The sequence below is a fragment of the Manacus candei genome, unplaced genomic scaffold (genome assembly GCF_025592945.1).
Source record: "Manacus candei isolate 608988 ecotype Guabito, Panama unplaced genomic scaffold, ASM2559294v1 h1tg000081l, whole genome shotgun sequence".
Taxonomy (NCBI): domain Eukaryota; kingdom Metazoa; phylum Chordata; class Aves; order Passeriformes; family Pipridae; genus Manacus; species Manacus candei.
Genome location: NW_026138129.1, coordinates 3,014,308 through 3,035,003, shown reverse-complemented (window position 1 = coordinate 3,035,003; position 20,696 = coordinate 3,014,308). Strand labels below are relative to the sequence as shown.

Here is a 20,696-nt window from a genome sequence, read left to right as displayed (position 1 = left end):
ACATCCCTTCAGCATGACCAGGCAGCCAGGATTCCTGAATGCACATGGTGGATGTTGCTCCTGTGCTGAAATCACGTGGAGGAGAGCTGAGGCGAAGGATAGAACAAGCATCATGGCTGTGGTGAAAGGAGCTGTGAGATGGATGAAGTCACCATTATAAGGGGCCTGTTAACTCACTTTCATGCTGCCGTATAAGGGGGAGATGAGAGGGGCTGGAGGGATCTACCCCAGCTACTCTGCAGCACAGCCAGACTTACCACTTCAAGTGCACTTCTTCAAAATCTGCTTGAATAGGGTAGCGGTCATGCAAAATGAAATGAGAAGAGCGAGCATGTTTGGATAGAGAAAAATCACGGTAAAGAAGTAAGTCCAAAGGAGCGCCAGATCCAACAGTTGCTTCTAACAGCCCACAAGTTGCTTCCGTCCCCATTTCACACAAAACATCATAAGGCCCTGGGCCTGTCTGAGTCAACTTGAGGCAGCCAAGCTCTCACTTAAGATCAGTGGTTGCTTTGGGAGAGCATGAGCATAGGAACAGCTGTGAGGATGCATGACACCTTCTGTGTATTCGGAGAGGTTAAATGAAAGAACAAACTGTGATTGTAGAAGTTCCCAGCACTACAGACATGAGCTCTTCAATGTTAGCTCTTCTTCTTGATACCTCACAGCCCATGAGCTTGGCTAGAAGATATCTGCTGTTATAGAGTAAGGTATGCCTGAGAATCTCAAAGCTCTTTAAAAATATGTATTTAAATTCAGCACTCCTGTGGGACTGACTGCTTCACAGGTTTGTAGTCTCAGATGAAGAAGGGTTAAAATTGTTTGCCTAAAGACTTAAGGTGCAGAGCTGAGCAGGCAGCAGGACTAAGGACATGCAGTTCTTAACGTGCCACTCTGAGCACTTGCCCGTAATCCCTTGTCTTCAGTTAGTAGCAAATGATAATTTACCTCTTAGAAAAGCCAGTGCAGTGTTGCTCTCCAAAGCAACCCTGCATCAGAAATCTTCCAGTTACGCTAGCTAAAACTGCAGGAAGTATTTCTGAAGGGCAGACACACTGTGCATCTTTCTCTTCTACCTGCCTAAACACTGGGCTGTGTGTTTCTGTTCTGGTTTTAAACGGGACTGATGAGTTGCATTCATATTTCAGGGTGTAACATTTGATTTTGCTGTATCTTTGGTTAGCAGATCATATTCTTATTACACCCTTACATGTCAAACAACAGTTCTGTAGGCAGAGATCAAAGTAGCTGGAAAGAACACATTTCCTTTACTCATATTGAAGAAGATGAGAGGTAACATGATCCTGACCTCTGAAAGTCAGGGACAGTTCTGAGGGTGGGTGACTTGAGCCAGAACTTCTGCTGATCATACAACAACAAAAACACATGTTGGTGCCATAACAGAGACATGGATTAACTCTTTGGAGAGGGTTGTATTTTAAGGGGTTCTAACCCCTGTAAAGCTAGAATTAACTGGATAAATGTAACCTGTACTACTTGTAATTTTAACTTTTTTACTGTGTATAGGAAAAAACCCAAGCTGATTCTTAGTAGATTGTGTTGCTAAACTTTTGGGTGGAGAAGAAGCAACTCCTGGAATGAATTACATCTTCAGATATGTTGCAAAGACTATCTCTTCAGGGTTTTATTCCTCCCAAAGTAATGTATCATCTGCCCTTTCCCAAGAAGGTTTTATACCATCAACAAACAACAGGGGAGTGAAAAATATCACCTTCAGTTCATGGTAAACTCACACAAGTAAGCATGACCATAAACTATAAGTTAGTTAGTGCACTGACAGATGTTCATTCTAATCCAGATGGAACTGCCGTATCTCTGAGATCTTACAGATGTAGTGTAGAAGCAGCTTTACCATGTTGCATGGAGAATTGATGAAGTCACATGATGCTATTGTTGCCATATTTTTTCCCCAGTTGCTAAATGACATTAAAAAGCACTAAATAGACACTCAATATTTTCCTTACATGAATTTATCATGTAGCAATTACTGCAGTTATTCTCAGTGTGGATCTGTGATTGTAAATAGGAGGTGTCAATCAGTGTAATTAGAGAAGGAAAAAATGTGCCTGAAAAACAACCTCTGCATTACACTATAAACACCCTACCACGTGGCGTGTCCCTTCTTAGTTACACAGAGTAAGTCCTGTGTTGATTCAGGCTTGAGTTTCACAGTAAATCTTTTTTGTGAATTTATAGACTGTCCCTTTGAAGGTAGAATTGTGCCAGCCTATTTATTTAAAGTCCTTTTTCACTTCAGCAGCATGCTTTGGAGATGTAATACCTTATGCGCAAAATCCCCGAGTGACAGCAGCTCTGCAAGCTCATGATACTTATAATACATTACATATTATCAATAAAATGTTGCAAGACATGTCATAGATCTTATTAACATAACTTTAAATTATGGGTACAAGTTTGACCTATCTCTTGATGGATTAGAAGCAAAGCTTGGATTGTTAAACAGAATTAAAAGGCTCAGGGCATCATTAAACAAACTGTTTAAGTAAAATGTCTGAGTTTCACCATAAAGAGTCAAAGCATACCTGAAAAGCTAGCTGTCTCCAAGGCCACTTATAAAGTTTAAAGAAATCCATAAATAGCTTTCAAGTATTTTTTTTAAAAATTACTTTTACCATTGCCCTGATGTTAATTCTGATCTAAATTGCTCCCAGAAACCTTGGCTGCCCTTAAACATTTTGATCTGTATCTCTCCCCACTCCCCAAAGCAAACCAGAGAAAATAAACACTGAACTGCCAGGAGATATAGACAATACCAAAACCTCTGGTACCAGTGACATGTAGTGTCACGTCCCATTTCTGAGCTGAGATTCATTATGTCAAGACTAGAGAGTGCAGTGACAATGAGGCTCCAAATAGAGATTTTTAAGTGACTCTTCAGACATGCAGGAGTCTATGCTGGCAGATCCAGCTGCAGATTTTGGGCATTAGGTCACAAATGAATCTTCTGCAGATTTTCTGAGAAATTTCTAGGAGTTGTGCGTTTATGGCTGCTTAGGTAGCTTGACTAGTTTTAATTTATGGAGTGGCTTTTGGTTTTTTGACTGTGGATCCTTTGCCACATCTCTTTATATTCTCTTTGTGTTGACACTGTTGCTCTCACTTTGGCAATGGGGAAAAATTTAAGGCAAGTCATTTATGTGCAGAAGAACAAGGATAGGGCCCCAAACAGCTCATAGATGTACTGTTTCCTAGCCCCCCACTTATATCCTGGAAATATATCTCTTATTCTGAGTATCATTAGGAGTGGTCTTCTATAGGAAGATGAATAGTGCTGTTTCCTCCCATGCTTTAACTGTTTAAAACATTGAATTTTCTCTTTAAGATGTGAACTTTCTGGTTTGGGATCATGGTGGTGTGTGCTTAGTCTAGTAAAGATGAGAGCTGGGAGGCAAGAAGCCCAGAAATTACTGCCTTTTTTCCTTATTTCTTTAATATAATTTCTGGATCAAGTACAAAACCATGACCGAGAGAGAGAGCGCTCTTCCATTGGCTTGGGAGGGAATGAAGAGAGGCATTTAAAAGAAATGTGTCCAGCTGATGAGTAAGCTGGCATGCACCACTGAGTTGTTAGTAATGTTTATTCTATTAGAGTGGACAATCTTTTGCTGTTGACGAAAAAGCTCTCAGTCCATTACACATTAAATTAAGAGAACACACACATGCACCATAATTCTCAACTCTCTCTCCCTGAGCACTGATCAGTAATAATGACCTTTTGGGTAGGGGGCAGAAGGTAATAACCTAAATACTTTTGTGTTAGTTGTTACTCCTCTGTGCTCAGCAAAATCCTAGCATTTAACAACTTTGCTATGCCTGAGGTCCCTTGAGACTTGAAATTGGCAAGAAAGAAAGAACATATATATTTGGACAACAGTACCATAAGTAGTTCTGTTGCTTTGGATTTGGGTTTTGGGTTTGTTGGGTTTTTTTTGTTTGCTTGTTTGGGGGGGTTGTTTTTGTTTTGTTTTTTGTTTGTTTTGTTTGTTTTGTGGGTTTTTTTTGTTGGTTTGGTTTTTGTTTTTTTTTTTTACTCTCTTCCAGAGTGATGTAAATAGCTTTATTTGACAAGACAAAAAAAGTTAGCTTTCACTCCTACAGTCTTATATACCGAATAAATAAAGTCATAAATAAGAGTGACTTGAGCCCTGTGCTGGACTTCCCTGACTCTTTCTGTTAACCTTAAAGTTCACTATGCTGAAAACTAATAGCATCTATTTGTCAAGAAGCCAGAATAATGACATTTTGTGCCATTATTCTAATGGATTTTTCACTGTGCATTTTCTTTAATTATTTGCATGAGTAATATCATTATGCATTCATGCCAATACAATTCTGATAATTAATTTACATGATGGCAATTTCTTAATGATTTTGATGTCAAAGTTAATAGCAACATCTGATAGTTGATCTGTTGGAGCTGACATAAATTTAACTTGTAATGTATTGATGCCAAAACCAACAGCAGCATCAAATTACATTGCAGAAAAATAAACATCCACAGGGTAAAAACCTCAGTGGAAAAGTCTTGATCCTTATCCCAGGTTTATAGGTTTAAAACAAAACCAAGGCCCCTAGACATGATGCATGTCAGATTTTTACTTCATCTTGCTTTATTTATTTATTTACACCATTAATAGTATTGATGTCTGATGTTTAAGAGATCAAATTATATTCTATCATATAAAGGATTATGTTCTCTCGCCTCCAGCTTAATGCATATATTCCATATATTAAAATGAAAAAATACATTAATTAAGATTTTATCTTTCTGGTTCTTTAAGCATGAAATCTAAACTTCTCTGCAAGGGGAGAATTGAGGACTGGTGTTTGAACCTGAATTTGTATCTTGGTTTGTGATTTCAGTTTGCATCATGTGGTAATAATATCAGCAAAATAGAATTTATGTGTAGGCAAAAATTGTTAATATCAATAAAACAAGAAACAAAGCAATGTATAATAAGATTTGAGATCAATATTTTCAGTACATTTTTGCTATGTGGAAGTGATTCATAGATAAAGAGATAATTGTATGTGTAACTGTATATATGTACCTATCTTTTTATATATTGACTCATGTAAGTATTACAAGACAATCAACACAGAATAAAACCACATTCTTCAGTCTTTGTCCGGGAGATCTAAAGATCTCTTTACAAGTTTATAGGCATTTTTATTTACCACTTAAATATTTTTGTACACCTTAGTATTGAAAAAATGTGTGTGAAACAAATTATGACAGCCATAAAATGATGGTTGTTTTCCCTTTATTTTTTAATCAAAAACAAAGCCTCATTCTATGGCACAGTTGCTAACATAATATTTATTTCCCCCTGCTTCAGCCTGTTAAATGTACAGACAAAATGGTAAAACCCATTACAAATAAAATTGATCCTGCTGTGTATTTCAACCTTTTCCCCAACTGGCTTTTCATCAATGTTATCCACCAAGGGAGTGCACATTTCATTTTATATAGCAAGGAGATAATTATACAGCCTCAATTAGACCTTCCATTGCTGGACTATAAAGGGCTGCTAGTGCAGACTCAGATAATTTGCCTCTAAAATGCACTACCTTTCCTTCTTCAGAGATGACAAGGAAGCTGTCAGTCCCGACCCGCTGAACAAGTAGCTTATATGTCTGATTGCTTTTAGCCTATCTTTTCCTTGTCCTCGAAAACGTGAGGACACATACTTGCTTGAAGCCAGCCCCACAGAACTCAGGCATGTCAGTGGGGACCCTTTGCTGTGTCTTTACTGTGGAGATGAATGCTTCTCCACCCAGAGACAACATTTGTTGAATGCTTTTAAGTCCCACTGGTGATGGTGAAGGTGCAAAGAGGCAGCAATAGGAGGCCAAGGTAGGTGGACTGCCTTTTACATGGCTGCTTAATGAAGTTTGCAATGAAAGGTGAACTTTGGCCCTAATGCACAACTGTCTGAAGGCACATAAGCGTGCAGCTGCATGGGAGACCTTTGACACAAGCACAGCTCATCTCTGCAAGTTGGTGCCTGGTCACCCTTTCAGAACCTCTGTCACTGCTGAACTAGTGCCCAAAAGGCAATGCCTAGCACCTGACATGGAGAGGGACCCAGTGTCAGGGGCTTAGGTCCTAAGGAGGTGAGGAGGGGAAAGGACAGAAGAAGCAGCAGGCAGGAACTAATGTGAGAGCAGGAGGCCCCTATGTTGGGAAGAAATTGTCCTATGTAAGAGGCCTTCCCGTAGTAAAAGCAGATGACATGAGCAAATCCAAGTGGCTACTTGTGGTGCTATCACCTTTGCAAGTGTACAGGACATCTTGCCCATGCATATGCCATCTGTGGATGCACACCATTCATATACCCATCGACCCCATGCTGAAGTCCTCTCTTCCTCCTCCTCTGCCCTTTGCTTCTGGAGAATGTGCTAGGAGGTAAGAGTCTGGTGCTTAATTCTGCACATACATTTCTGTGGAGTTGTATTTTGGAAGAAGCCTTTGGGATGAGATGGACTTTGTTTGCTCAGAATTTTTAGCTTTCCTGTGCAATGTACCATGAATTCAGGTGTTCAGCTACACATCTGCAAACTCTTGTAAATGCAGTGCTCTGATGGAGAACAAGAGAAGACCATAGATGAGAGGAGATGCCTGAGAGCTCTTGAACTCCAACAACCGTTTCTCAGGACAGATACATCTTCCACGTGTTCAGACATAAGCTGAGTCTACCTTAGCCTTTTACTCTTAAGGGAGCATTAGTCTGAGGCTAGACATACAAGTAAGGACAGCAAGAGAAAAGGCTGGAAAAGAGTCTGACACGCAATGGAATTTTTTGTTATACAGGTTTTGTCAAATGTGTTTCCTCTTCACACATTTGTCTGTGATGAAAATCTGGAATGCTTTCCTCTACCAGAATAATTTAATTTCAGAGCCTTTTTATGGGCAGTGAAGAAAAGAAAAGAAAGGGGAGATTTCTTTATGTGTAACATTATCCTGTATTAATTAAAGATTATTTTAATAATAAATTTTAAAAATAATAACATTTCATATTATGAGACTGAGAAAGGGGTGGAATACCACCTGACTGTCCTTTTCCCTTGGTCTGCAGAAGGCATGGGTTTTAGCTGCTCAAGTTTCCTTTGGAAATAAGTTAGTCAAGAACTTGGTTTTAAGAATAGCTACTCAAGGAGAAACAGCAGTGTAAATGTTATCTTTATTCCAGGTGAGTAGAAAATCTCTTAAAAGCATTTCTGAGGACTGTTCACTTTGTGGGTTGATTGTCGCAAGGTGTAAGAAATATGACTATAATTGTGGTTTGCACACCGAGAGACTCTCCCCCACAACCCAAATGGCTTTCTTGTGTGTGGCATTTCAGAAAATGCTTTTTTTCCCCCTCTGAACATGTGGAATGCCTGTGAAGAAAACATTTTTTTGGTGCAGGGCTAGTCATGAGTTGGACACAAAATGTTTGAAATGCAATGTAGGAGTTCGAAAGGGAGGTTTTAAAAATTCAGATCTGCCTCATGACTGGGAGCATTACTAATGAAAATGTGTTTGAGTTTAATGTTGCAATTAAATGTCCCATAGAAGAGAATGAAATTAATTTCTTCCTTCCCCAAAAATCATACTTAAATTTCTGTAGCCTTAAATCAGACCCGGATAACTTAGCCTCTGAGTCAAAAACTGCTCCCTATGTCTCACATAAACAACCACACCCAGGCATCTCATATTATCTTCCATTTCTTCAGTCTGCCAATTACTTGACACACCCATTTATTGTGGGCTATCTTAAATTAGCTCCTCAGTGACTCAAACATTTATTAACTGGTCAGGTGCCAGGAATTCAGCATGTGCATGAAGCTCCTGGGCCTGGGATGTTGCAATAGAAGATGTTTAGGACACTGATGGTGGTCTTTCTGTACCCTGAATCATGGCAGAGGCAGCAGGGGTACCACCTGGGGATGGGGTTGTGGCTGGGATGTGTCTGCCACCCTGAGCTCTCTGGCTGCTTTGGACATGGGGCTATTGGTGGCTGCTCTAATACAGGCCTGGCACCTAGGTGATTTTGGGAGAATGAGTCCCAATGAAGGGAGCAGATCCCTTGTCCATCTGCTTTTGGCCATGCTGGCCAGATGTGCCAAAGCAGGGACCTTCTACTTAACCCTTCCACCATAGACATATAGAGTGCTCTACAGGAGGTGGGATGCATCTTGTAGCAGTGTCCCTTTGAGTCATGAAGCTTGAGGGAGATGGCAGCAACGATCTCAGAAACTCAGTTTCTTTAATCAGCTGTGAGCACAGAGGTGTGACTGTGGATGCGATCTAACTGCCTCGGTCTTTAGTGCAGAAGTTGATTTCAGCAGAGGCGGTAATTAATCAGAAGGCACAACTACCTACCAAGTAAAATACTCATTGTTTCTCTCCCTGACAGCTAGCTCAGGCTGGTTATTAACACAAAAAAAGCTTTCACTTTGAAAGTTGTTTTGTTCTCTCCATCCTCCGCTGCTATATTTCCTTTGCAAAAACCATGCTGAGCCACATTATGCTGTAGCTGAAGTTGTGGAGCTTCTTTAAGGTACCATTTGACACACTGATCCAGAAATCTCAGACTGTGAGAGGAACAGAAGAAGCAAGCAGTGGAGATGGAGGCAGCTTCTCGGTTCCCATGGTATGCGCTGCTGCATATTGAGCTGGGCAAACTTTTTATGGGAGAAGTTCCACAGCATGTTACATGACAGCTTTCTAAGGAAAGGGAAATTATCTCCTCTGTTGGTGCAATCTCCACTTGTTGGTGAACTGGGATTGATTATGCTGGGTCCTGTAGCTGTTTGTATGTCTTAAGTCTGCAGATCACAAAGAGCTTTCACTGTAACTGGACAACCGTTAATGTCCATTTACTCCATTGTTTTTGTCATGCAAAGCTTTCAGTCATACAGTTTGCTGACTAATTGTACCAAGCAATGTGTTCCTAATACTGTATTTACAGTCTGTAATAGTCATACATAAAGCCCTAAAAAATATGCTATGTCTGACTCCTAAATCATATGATTTTACAAGAGGTTGTGTATATTTTTGCATCCACTTTAGACTTACACACATAGAGTATTTCCAATTGTTTACATATGTTAAAATCTCTTGCATTTAAATAGCTCATTATGCAAATATTTACAAAATACATGGATATTTATTTTTACTGTACCCTCTATTCAATCACTGAGCTGAGATTTAATGTCTAAATATTGTCTGCAGAGTCGCATGTGCAGTAATGAATTATGAGTAATTATGTACTATATACAATTATACAACAAAAATTACAAATTCAAAAAATATTAACATTACAAAGGCAAGAACTCAAATTTATGGAGCATCAGAGGTAAGGTGGAATCTTAATTCAACCTGTAATTATGCACATGTGCGTTATAACATGGCCTTCACTAGTCACACTCTGTCCTCCAGCTGTCTTCAGCTGCAATGGGTGCATGTGTCCCAAGCTGTGTTACAGGCCAAGGCCCCAGCCAAGGCTCCAGCCAAGCCTTGGGATCAGACCAAGGCAAATTTATAGTTTCCCAGGCAAGGACTTTTTCCTGGATTTGGTCACCTAAGCAACTGACCTGGCTCAGCAAGCATGTTTCTGATTTTCCCATTCCTACAGCAAGAGCTTACAGCAAGAGAATGCCCTGCACTAATTCACCTCTCTGGACAGAGCCATACACCGAGCAGGACTAATTTTGCATTTGAGACATTTGAAAGAGCCTTGTGTTCTCATATAATCAGACTGACCCTGAAGTACATTGTGTTGAAAGGTTTTTCTGACCAGAATATCTTCCACCAGGAAATGCTGCTTTGTCAGAATTGAAATGCTTCGTAGGAACATTTTGTTTGTGATGATATTTTTGACAGAAAAAAATGTGAGCAATTCAAAATCTGAAGAAGGTTTTTCTCGCTACCAGTTGTTTCAATGTAGGCCTGATTTCTTTTCTTTTGATCTCAGAGCATATATTATTTATATTTACTATTCATTAGTTAAATATTACCAAATCCCCTGCAAAATGTTCCTGAAATGTTTCAATCCTGTTAATTCTGACATTGACTGATTTGGTTATTACAAGGTTTCAATAAGTTTGGTTTTTAACAACTGTGTGCTTAATGGCCTTTGTGGATGCACAGTGCTTTCTTATATGTTAAGAAAGCAAGCAAATTCCAGAAACTTAATTTCAGTAGAATTTATAACTCCTATGAGGAAGACACTCAATTAAAAAAAAAAAAATCAATTGAAGTGGATAAAGTTTTCCCAAGTTATAAGCAGCCAAAATAAATTTAAAGACTGAGTGATCTCAATAATACATGGCCTCCTTTGTTCCATCTATTACACTGCAAATGATTTGTCCTTGGAAATTTTTCTGAAAACAGTAACTGTATTCCATTTCTTAAATAATATAATTTACAAATAATTTTTAGCACAAAGAGCCAGTATTTGAAGCCAGATTTTTAATATTATCTGAATCACTGATGAATATGAAGTATACAACTGTCTACAGTTAAAAATTATTTCCTAAAGCTAATTTATTGCAATATGTATCCTGCATATTGCTAATATCCTGATAAAAACCAGACTAAACAGAAGTTCTCTTAAACTGAAGACAGGTTGGACTACAGTAATACCATTTGGATAAAGATTTCTCAGGATGTTAAAATGAATCTGATCCCAAGTCTTTTATTTCCAGATCAAAAAACATTTTATAGCTTCCCAGGGTATTCTTATTCCTGGGATGTTTGTTTATATTAATTGACATGTATCTTAGCACATTCTGGCTATGGAAAAAGGTAAAGCAGAGCAGTGATGAAGGACACTCTCTTGTAGACAAGTTCCAGGAAATATTAAGAATCTTATTAAAAAGCAATGCTTTCATAGCATTTCTCACTAAATAAACAGTGTTTGGCTAGTTTCTGACATCATGGATTGGGATTCTCCAATTCATTACTCAGTTTTTCTCTCTCTGGAGACATTGGAAACAGGAGTGCTCACAGCAGGTGGGCTCAAAAGTATAACCTGGGTATAAAAAATCCACCTTCATACAGGACATTGCAACGAGGACTTGTTTGGCTGTAGACTTTGCTTTTTTTCTGTTAAACATGAATTGGTTGGGTAAAAGAGATCTCCCTGGTTTTCCACAAACCCTTATCCTGAGATGGACACAACCCTTTCCAATCTTTTTTACATTTACTTTTCTCCTAGCTGCTTGTTGTGGATCTTAAGAGAGAAATCAGCTTCTGATCTTCCAAAAACTGAGATTTCTGAACAAATTTCCTACAGACATATCGAGGGGCAAGAAAGCCAGGAGGGCTTATGAAGTGGATCTCAGTGTGTTTATGAAAGGGATTACAGACCAAGTTTTCCTGCAGTAGCAGCCAACTACTGGTGGCTCAGGAGTTTCCTTTGTTTGCTCAAGCAGACTAGTCCAGACTCAAAAGGACTAATCCTCTCAAAAGCTTCAGCTTCTTTCTGGAGGCCAGCAAAAGCTAGCTGAGGCATGGGTTCCTGCTGCTAAGATGCAGGCCCAGAAATCAGACCTATCAGTCTTCAATGAAATATCATTGGGGTCCTGTCTCTTCTGCTGGCTTTCTTCTCCTACTCCCACCTCAGTCTCACGGTGTGGTCTCAGGAGAGTCAAACAATGTACACACCACATTTTCTCATCTAAAAAAATGGGAGAAACATTCCATAAACCACTCTTATGATGGCAATGATGGGAAACAGCTCCATGATGCTTGAATAAAATATGGTAGATGTGCAAATCATTGCTGCAGTAAGACTGCACCATAGAATCCAGTACTTGGAAGGCTTCAACCCAAGAAATTCTACAGCCTCAGCTTGCTCTGCTCTAACAAGACTCTAATCTTGTTCCCCTGACCCCCTCTTCCATCACTGGACGTATCTTCCATCACACTAGCTTATTTCAGGTGGGAAGCAGAATGTCTTTAAAAAGAAAGAGCAAAAGGAAGGCAAAGAAATGGACACGTCTGTGCATTTCACATGTGATGTCCACCCACCCCCTGCCACATAGATACAAAAATGTTGAGTTTATTTATACATATGAATAAATATGCTTTTTTATCACTTCAACTTGTAAATAGGAAATGAAGTCACAATCCTCAAAATTATAATGGCAGGCACACAAAGACACAGTTGCTGGCACGGAATTCAATTAACAGATAGCAATCACCCTTGGGTGACTGTGTGAGGTGGAAATATACAGGCATGCTAATAAGTAATAGCTTAAAGCCAAGGCATTTATCAGCCAGCAGCCAGACATGGGCATAAGTGTGGGCAGACAGTACTGCTCTGGGATATTTAATAAAACCTACTCTCTTCACTTGAGGATTTGTGTTTAATCATTTGGTAGCATTTTAGAAACCTTCAACCTGGGAAGCTTCTCAAATGGAACTGCTTAGGTCAGAAAATGTAGAGAGTTATTTACTGATGCTAAAATAGCCAAAGGAACAGAGTGGATTCTAGGTAATATTAACAAAATTCTTTGTTGCCATCTTTTTGACCTTTTGAGTTTCTGGGATATGCCTGCTATGTGAGGCATATGTGAAGATATATGTGAATCAGAGCCTTATCTGGGGAAACATGCAGAAGGCATTCATTAATACTGGGGAAACGAATGATTGAACTGCTGTTTGAAATAAAATTTTAACTCTTTTTTGCTTGGTTGAAAGCCTAAAGCTAAAATAGTTTTCTTCTAGGCTCCTTGAACTCTAATTTACATTGCATTTTGAGCTTTCAAAGGCTTCAGGCAGGCCAAGGTTTGTCATCTGCTGAAAGATGTTCAATTTAAACTTTCTCATCAGGGCTCTCTTTTTGCCATGGCAATTGGGTGAATTTGCAGGTCTGGTTTGCATGGCTAAATACCACTACTTAGAGAAAAGGGAAATCCAGATGCAAAGTCATGAGTTTGTTTAAAGAAAGGAAGTTCAACTTAATAAGACATTTTTTAGGAACTTCACACAGAAGAAATGTAAGGGATGGTGTTAGTACATTCTTGGGTAACTCTCCAGGGTTAAAGCATTCATCAAACGAAGGTGCTTTGGAGCAGAACACAGGGAGGTCAGGCCAGCCAGTCTATTCAAGGGACATCCAGGAAGCAGCATATGTCAGTAATTATCAAGGAAGGCTGGAGACTGTTGACTATGAAGCAGATAGTGTTGCAGCTCTTACTGCTTTTAGTTTCGGCTGTGTTCTGGGTAAGCAATCATCCCTTTTGTGGTCATTGGCTGTGCCCCCGAAACTCAGCTGGTGGCAGCGGGAAGTCTGCGGTGCCTTCACTCCTTCCCTGAGAGCAGGGAGCACCCCTCTGAGCATACTGCCTCAGCAGACCACATTGTCCCACTCCCTGGTATGGCTGTCTGCTTTTCTTTGGCTGGAACCTTTCTGATGCCTAAGCAGGCCCTGGTGGTCACCAATAGCTGCATAGCAGCTGAAGTGGTGTGGTGGTTGCCCATTTGCACAGTCTTAGTCATTTTGCTTTGTCAAAGGAGTCACCAAAGGCATAGGTGGGCTGACACAAATGTTAAAGATGGGCAGTGACATTCTATAAGCACCCTCTAGCAGGTGTTGTCAGTACCTGTTCTTTTTTCTGGGGGATTCACATGATGTACAAATCAGTGGCCAGAGTCTCTGCCAGCCATTTTCCACACTTCTGGCGTGCAGCCCAGTCTAGGCTCTACTCAGGAAGCTGTAAAGTGGCTCTGAATAGCTGCTGTGAAGCTGTCGCTCCGCTGCTCCTATCACAAAGAATTTTCAGTGCCCGCCTTGCTAATGGATGGGTTTCTCCTATACAGAGTGCCAAACAGTGCGGTGATACATTCAGGTTTTATTAGTGTGAGTTTAGCGTTGCCACATTATTCATAATGGAAACAGCACAAGAGAACTGCACTGTTCATCCCAAACAAGAGACCATAAATCCTGTGAACCACGCAGCACCATCAAATGGTGTGTTTTCACCACTTATTTTGCAGGAAACCTATTTGTATTCTGTCTGTATGTAAACCCAAGCTGTCTTAATATTGCAAGCCCAAACTGTGTCAGAGGAGGTAATAGCAACACAAAATAGCAACCAGTATACATTTTAGAAAACTCAGTCATAACTCCATGATACCAGTGCTCAGCACCCCTGCCAAGTGGGAGGGGAGCGCATGCTGTGGATGGTGCACTGCTCAGGGGGCTCAGCCCTTGCCCAGCTGTGGGTTATGACAGTGGAGCCCTGCGGTTGCCTCAGGACTGAACATTGATCCCCTTTGCTGTGAAGGGTTCATGTGCATGTCTGCATTTGAATGGGGCAAGGGAAGACTTTGTGCTTCTGCTCGCTTGGTTTGCTTTTACAGAGAGCTGCTGCCGCAGCGGGGTGTGTGGCGTACGCCCAGCGGAGGTATATTAGTGGGCTGAGTGTAGGTAAGTTGGCCAAGAGTTCAAGACGATTTTAATTTACTGTGATGAGGACACATCACCCGCCTAACATAAATAAGGCTTTTCAGGTGTCAGGAAGCAGTTCAAGCTATATGCCGATTTGCTGGTATGCTTTTCTTGGGAGACTGTCCCAGAGGGAGCCAGTCTGGGCTCCTGATAGGAGTGAGCAGTGGCTCTGGAGAGGCTAGGCTGAAACCACTGCCTCCCTTCATGTAGGCACTCTGTGATTGTGAGAGAGATGAAGCTGACTTTTGCATGGTTCTGCATTCGACCTAGTGACCCAGAAACTAAGGGCTACAGAAGCTATTATCAACCATTTCAGCTACTGCCTCTTGCAAAACTCCTGTTACCCTGCTTCCATCAATCTTTGCCGGGCCTGCAAGCCAGGCAGCAGCTGCCCCCTATCACCCACGGCCTGAGCACTTTTTTTTATGATACTGCAAGCACTCATCAAAGGAAATGTTTACTAGAAGATACGTGTACATTCTAGATGGTAAGCGTTAGTTCGTTCAGACATGATGGCTCAGGGAAATTACGGACCACAATCTTGTTACTTTTGCAGGAAATATTGCCTGAACTCATGGAGACACCTCCCCTTCTCTCCTCTTGCTTTTTCTCCTGCATGGCCACCCTCTCAGGTATAGCTGCTAAAGCGAGTCACCCTGGGTTGTGAGGAAACTCTGATTTCTTAAGCCTCACCTATGAACACTCCAGCTCCAGAGCTGTGGGCTCACGAGCTCAGCTAGGAGTTTTACTTTAAAATATAGGTATGGGGTTCTTTAATACCTTGAGATAGTGTCAAGAGAATAAGCCACAGACTTGTTCCCAAGGGGTTTCTTTATTAATTTAGGGGAGACAATAAGGGAACTTGGCAAAAGTTCAAAACGGGCACTACATAAGCTAGACAACATGTTCCACTACAATACCAACTCAGAATATACTATTAATCCACAACACTTAAATCAAGATGTAATCAATCCACAGCACTTACGTCAAAAGCCAATCCCTGCAACTCCAAGCCACCAAAAGCATCAAGCAAGAAGCAAAGAAAGAGAATCAGAGGGAACAAGAAAAGAGAAGCAGAAAGAGGGAGAGATAGCTACCATTGAAACCTTGTGGAAGACCAGCTCTCACATGTCCAGACGGCAGGGCAGTGATGCATGGCAAACGTATGCCTGTGGTTTTGTCTGCTCTGGTCCCTATGGACAGGCCCCCCAGGTGAGGTCTCTGACCCACCAGCTACTCTGGGGTTCCAGGCTAGGGTGAGGGGCAGTGTCCTCACTGTCCCTGCCAATCTGAGGCTGGGTGAGGGGCTCCAAGAGGTGTGGTGTATTGTAGTTTTCCTGGGCTATTTGTGACTGACAGCTACTCCGGGGCTTCCCCATGTGAATTCCAGGGACCTGCCATGAGGCAGACAATGCCCCTTCACCTCTGTGAGGTTCAACCCATCCCTTCAGGGACACACACACACACACACACACACACACACACACGCGCACACACACACTCTCCCCACAAGGTGGTTCTGACCCAATAATCACTGATCTTGTGTCTAACAGAAGCAAAAGCTCTGCACTCCTCTAGCTACTTTGTTCACTGTTGGTATTAGCACTGGAAATGCTGACAGCAACTACTAAAGGTTAAGTGTGTTTGTAGAAAATCAGCAGTGTGGTGCCCCCTTCCTCCTCTTCCCTCAGCTCCTGAGGGGGGAAATGGCCCTTCAATACATGAAGAATATAAGTTCACATTTCTCTGTCTCAGAACACATGCATTTATGCAAGAGGTTTAAAGGATATCTTTTATGATCCTGGTACAGTGATGCTTCTCTTAATTCAGTGCTTAAAAGAGCGACAGAGGCTTCTACAGCATTGGTTATTATGCGGGACGTGTGTTTTAAAACGTTAAGTACCTTGATTGTCTCTCGTATAGCTAGTGCTGTCAGCAGTTTGCATAGTGCTTTTATGTGCCTTTTTCCTCCCTGAGATACCCGTGTTAAGTTCAGAACTGATTCTGCTTCTGAAGCAATTCATTAAACGTCTTTAGTGCACCACTTCTGTGAAGAGGTCAATTTGTTCTTTCTGTCTAGAGATGCAAAACTCTGGCCTTCAGTTGGTAGATGCAAGTATTAGGTTAATTTCTTACTGTTTAACTTATGCTTTCTTTCAACCTATTCTTTCTAGCAATCCCTTCCTTTAACATAGGCATTCATTATTGATGAAATGTGGAGACTGATGCTACTGTACCAGTCTAGAGCAGGTGCTGTTGGGTAGCCTGGCATGCACACACTCTACCTCTCACCCTCTTCTGGAGGAGACATTTTTCAGATGAAAGAAAACAGCTATTTCTTTCTCTTATGTTTCTTTGTCTTTCTTACAAGGTGCCAGTGTGGTGGTGGGTCCTGGAGCACAACTAGCCTGAAGGTGACTCCTAACCCAGCTCACTTACAGACTGCTGTGTATGTGTGAGGAGTCTCTGGCTTCTGTTTCTCTCTGAGGTGGGCTTTCTGGAGGTTAGAAACAGGACTCTGGGAAGGAGTCATGTCCCAAGCTCAGTTTTGTAATGGGTTTTTTCCTTGCCTTATTGCTTGAAGAGAAGTTTTCAGGGAGGTTTTATCTATAAGTCCTCATACTCACAGATCCAAATGCCTTTGTATATTCTTGTTGTTGGGTGGGCTCTTTATTTGTCTTTGTTTGTTTGTTTGTTTGTTTTGTTTTTAATCTTGATATTTCTAATATGGAAATTGATCTGGATCACATCTGCACATACTAGATAAAATAGGTTTATTATTAAATGTAATTTTTAGGTGAGATGAAGTGGACCAAAATTAAACCTAATCTTTCTAGGGTCCTAGATAAACTTTTTTTTGTCTTTTTTTTTTTTTTTTTCATAATTCTCATCATTGTTCTGGGATTGCTTTTATTTTGCCATTGCATCTAGGAATGTGGCTCATGGTGTTTAGCTAGCCCACCAGTTCTGGAGGGAACACACCTGCTGAAATAAAAATCAATAGGTATTCATAAAGTTATCCCTAGGACCTTAGTCAATCTTTACTGAGTAGGCCTGACACAGCAGATCCCGAAGTAAATGGGACCACTTCTATTGGAATATTAAATGTGTTTATTAAAATGTCATCTCAAGACAAGTGTGGATATATGGAGTTGATATTTTCCTTGAACACCGAATAATTTAGTAAAATTATTATATTTCTTATTACAGAAGTTACAGCCCTTTGGGAAGATTTTTATTTAACGTAAGTATTTTAATATTTTTTCTGGACTATATTTTGCATACAATGTAGTTTCTGTTCAGAGGGGTTTTTTTTTCTGGGAGTTCTGTTCTGTAGAGGTTTTTACTTTTTTTTTTTAATTTTAAAATTTTTAAAATTTTTTCTTTTAGACAAAGTCAGACTGAGAATTTAAAAAGCAAAACTGATTACAAAAGGTACCTGGAGAGCATAAATCAGTGTGGACTTCAGAAATAACAGTCTCTCAGAGCTAGTGATAGAATAGCATTTTTTTTCTTTCTTTTATCATAGACAGGGTCTGTAAAGGTATGTACTTGAATCACTAAAAATGTCCAGTTCTCAAGGATGCTGACCAACTTGTTATTCTTCATTTTGATTTAGATAAGATATTTTCAGTGCGTGGTTCATTTCCAAACAAACCAAACCAGAAAAGCCTGAACAGTAAGTGATGCTTCACATTTTCTGTTGGGAAAAAGATTTCGGAAGCTCATAAAATGTCTCCAGCCTATATAATATATCACATCATATTAATTTATGGTAGTCAATGAACAGCCAGAAATGGTGGAGGAGAAAGATTGAGAACCTATAATATTCTGCTTTATTCAGAATTGTATATCAGAGGGCTTTTTTTTTTTTACCTTTATACAGAACTCAGGCACAGCATCTCTTCTTCCTTGCTTCAGGAAAAAAAAAAAAAAGAAGGAAAAAAAGTCTACATATTTGTATTATTTCTCCAAGTAGCAAATTCCCTCTGCCAACTATCTGTGGGTGTGCAGCCCTTCCTCAGGAACATGCTGTAACTTCTGAGTTCCTGTGTTTGCGATATCACAGTGCTTTTGCTCTGCAAAACCATGAATGGGGCCATTATGAGGGGCTGCCAGATAATTAAGATTCTGAGAGGGATAGGCTGCTAAAAGCGTGTTTAGTGAGGAAATTACAAGGCCAATAAAAAAAAAATGTCTTTGCAAGTTCCGATTGTACTCTTTTCTTCTGTGGGTCTAATTTTTCAAGGTCTGACTGGATCATGTTGGGGTTTTCTTTCATCCTTTTTTTTTTCTTTTCTCCTCTCTACAACAGGAGCTGAAGCTAGAATCTAAGTCCAAGTTAATGAAGCTGCCTCAAAGTTGAGGAGGAAGAGAATAAACCACAGCTCTGAGGCACAGACCACTGGAGATTCCTCCTTCAAACCCTGCCTTTGCCGCTCACTGGAGTTATTTGATTTGGGAACAAGATAAGAATTCACAATATCTGATTTGTAGAAATAACCTGGAGGAAGGAAAAACAATCAGAAATATTAATTCCAGATATAATTTTCATCTCTCAGTTTCCTAATAGTCTTTCCCAGCTCTAATAACATTAACCAAATATAAAGTCCAGACTTTGGGGAAGTTGTGTACTGACTGACAAATACATCTCCAAATAGTCCACAGTTCAGCACTTCTTATTCTGTTAATACTCCGTGACCAGGAAAGGTTCAGAGCATAATTCTTTTCCAGTTATTCATGTTCTCCCTTTCTCATTTTTTTTTTCTCCCAGCAAGAAATACACCTGGATATTCATTGTGTGCAAACTGTTGCAGTTCCTTGTGGTAACCTGCAAATCAAACTGATAGAGCAGAAGAACTGCTGTCACACCAAGGGCTGTACAGCCAAATGCAGGTGTTATGGCTGCTATTGCCCCTAAGAGATGGGGTGTGAGGAACAATTCAGCCTGCTTGATAGTCAGGTCTGCCCAGTCCTTGGCTAGAGCTGATAGAGAAAAGTACCCAGCATCCTTAAATTAGGCAAAGTCTTTGCTATAAATGTCTAACAATGGCAGTGGAGCAATTCTAATTATTGGCTGTACAGGTGTTGTCTTTCTTCAGTGCTGGTAACATATCCTTGTAAGGCAGTGGGCATATATTTATGGCTCACTTCTTCACACATTCAAAATTTGGGCTTCAGATTTGTATTGATTAAAGTCAGAGTGGTTTGTGTGAGGGTAGGGGTACTGTGCAGTTTATCCATTGTGTCACCCCAGGAGGCAGTGGTGCAGCCAGGGTGTTTGGTGCGTTCCTTGGTGGTGACCCCCTACAGCCAAGGAGGACCAGGAGGCAGCTACAGACAACCCAAGGAAGGTTTGTGGGGTGGATTGTGTCCTGCAGAAAACAGTGGGAGGGGAAACCATGGCTTCCCAAGCTTAACACACTGTGGATATTGCCTGTGGTGACTGTAGTCACACCCTTGCTCTGAAAATGAGACATCACTTCCTCTTCAAAGGTTCAGATGCCTGTGCTGCCTGTAGCTACACATTCAAAATTTCAGCTTCAAATTTTGTGTTGTTTACAATTATTTATTAGTATTAAATTTTAATAATTATTGCAGAGTCTTGTTCTGCATGCCTTCACAAGAATTTAATTGTCTTCAGCAGGCCATTTTAATATGTTAGTGTTTTAGCATGTAATCATAATAATTTATTGTGTTAAAGTGTTGAGACTGCAGCTAGGAGAAATGTATATTTAGGCTGATAAGAAAGGGAAAGCTTCAACTTGGAATATGGTTGATTATAAAAATAAAAGATGTCTCTAATGTAGCACTTATTTCTAAGCTTCCTCTTCCTATTCCTGACTTTCTTCATCAGCATTTCTCATAATTTATTCACATCCATGTACACAGTCCTTTGTTACTGCATGAAAAACCTACACAAATGTGGTTTACTGATTACACAAAGGAGGAAGTGAAATTCTTGTCAAATGCTTAGAGAAATCAAATTAAAAGAGTTGTCATTTTGCCTTACTGACTTAGTATTTTTCCCTTTCATAACAAAGGATAAAAATGTGATTTTGAAATGGTTGTGTTCCTTTGCATGGTATATTGATTTCTGTATAGATATGCTTATTTACACTGGCAGAATCCTAGTTGCTTATTCAAATGCCATCTTGCTATGTCATCCTGGTAGAGACATAACGTTCCTGTATTTTTCATGTGACC

At 40.3% G+C, this 20,696-nt stretch overlaps 2 long non-coding RNA genes across 2 annotated transcripts in view; both read left to right on the top strand.

Annotated features, from left to right (window-relative positions):
* LOC127481702 (uncharacterized) overlaps positions 1–16,971 on the top strand; it is a 29,927-nt gene extending 12,956 nt beyond the window's left edge. The window contains exon 3 of the long non-coding RNA XR_007908294.1: positions 16,861–16,971. This is a non-coding gene — a long non-coding RNA (uncharacterized LOC127481702). The remainder of the gene's footprint in view (positions 1–16,860) is intronic.
* A 726-nt stretch (positions 16,972–17,697) lies between these two features.
* LOC127481703 (uncharacterized) lies at positions 17,698–20,403 on the top strand. The gene is made up of 3 exons (XR_007908295.1): positions 17,698–17,733; positions 18,109–18,168; positions 18,805–20,403. It is a non-coding gene; the product is annotated as an uncharacterized LOC127481703 (long non-coding RNA).
* Positions 20,404–20,696: the final 293 nt, after the last annotated feature.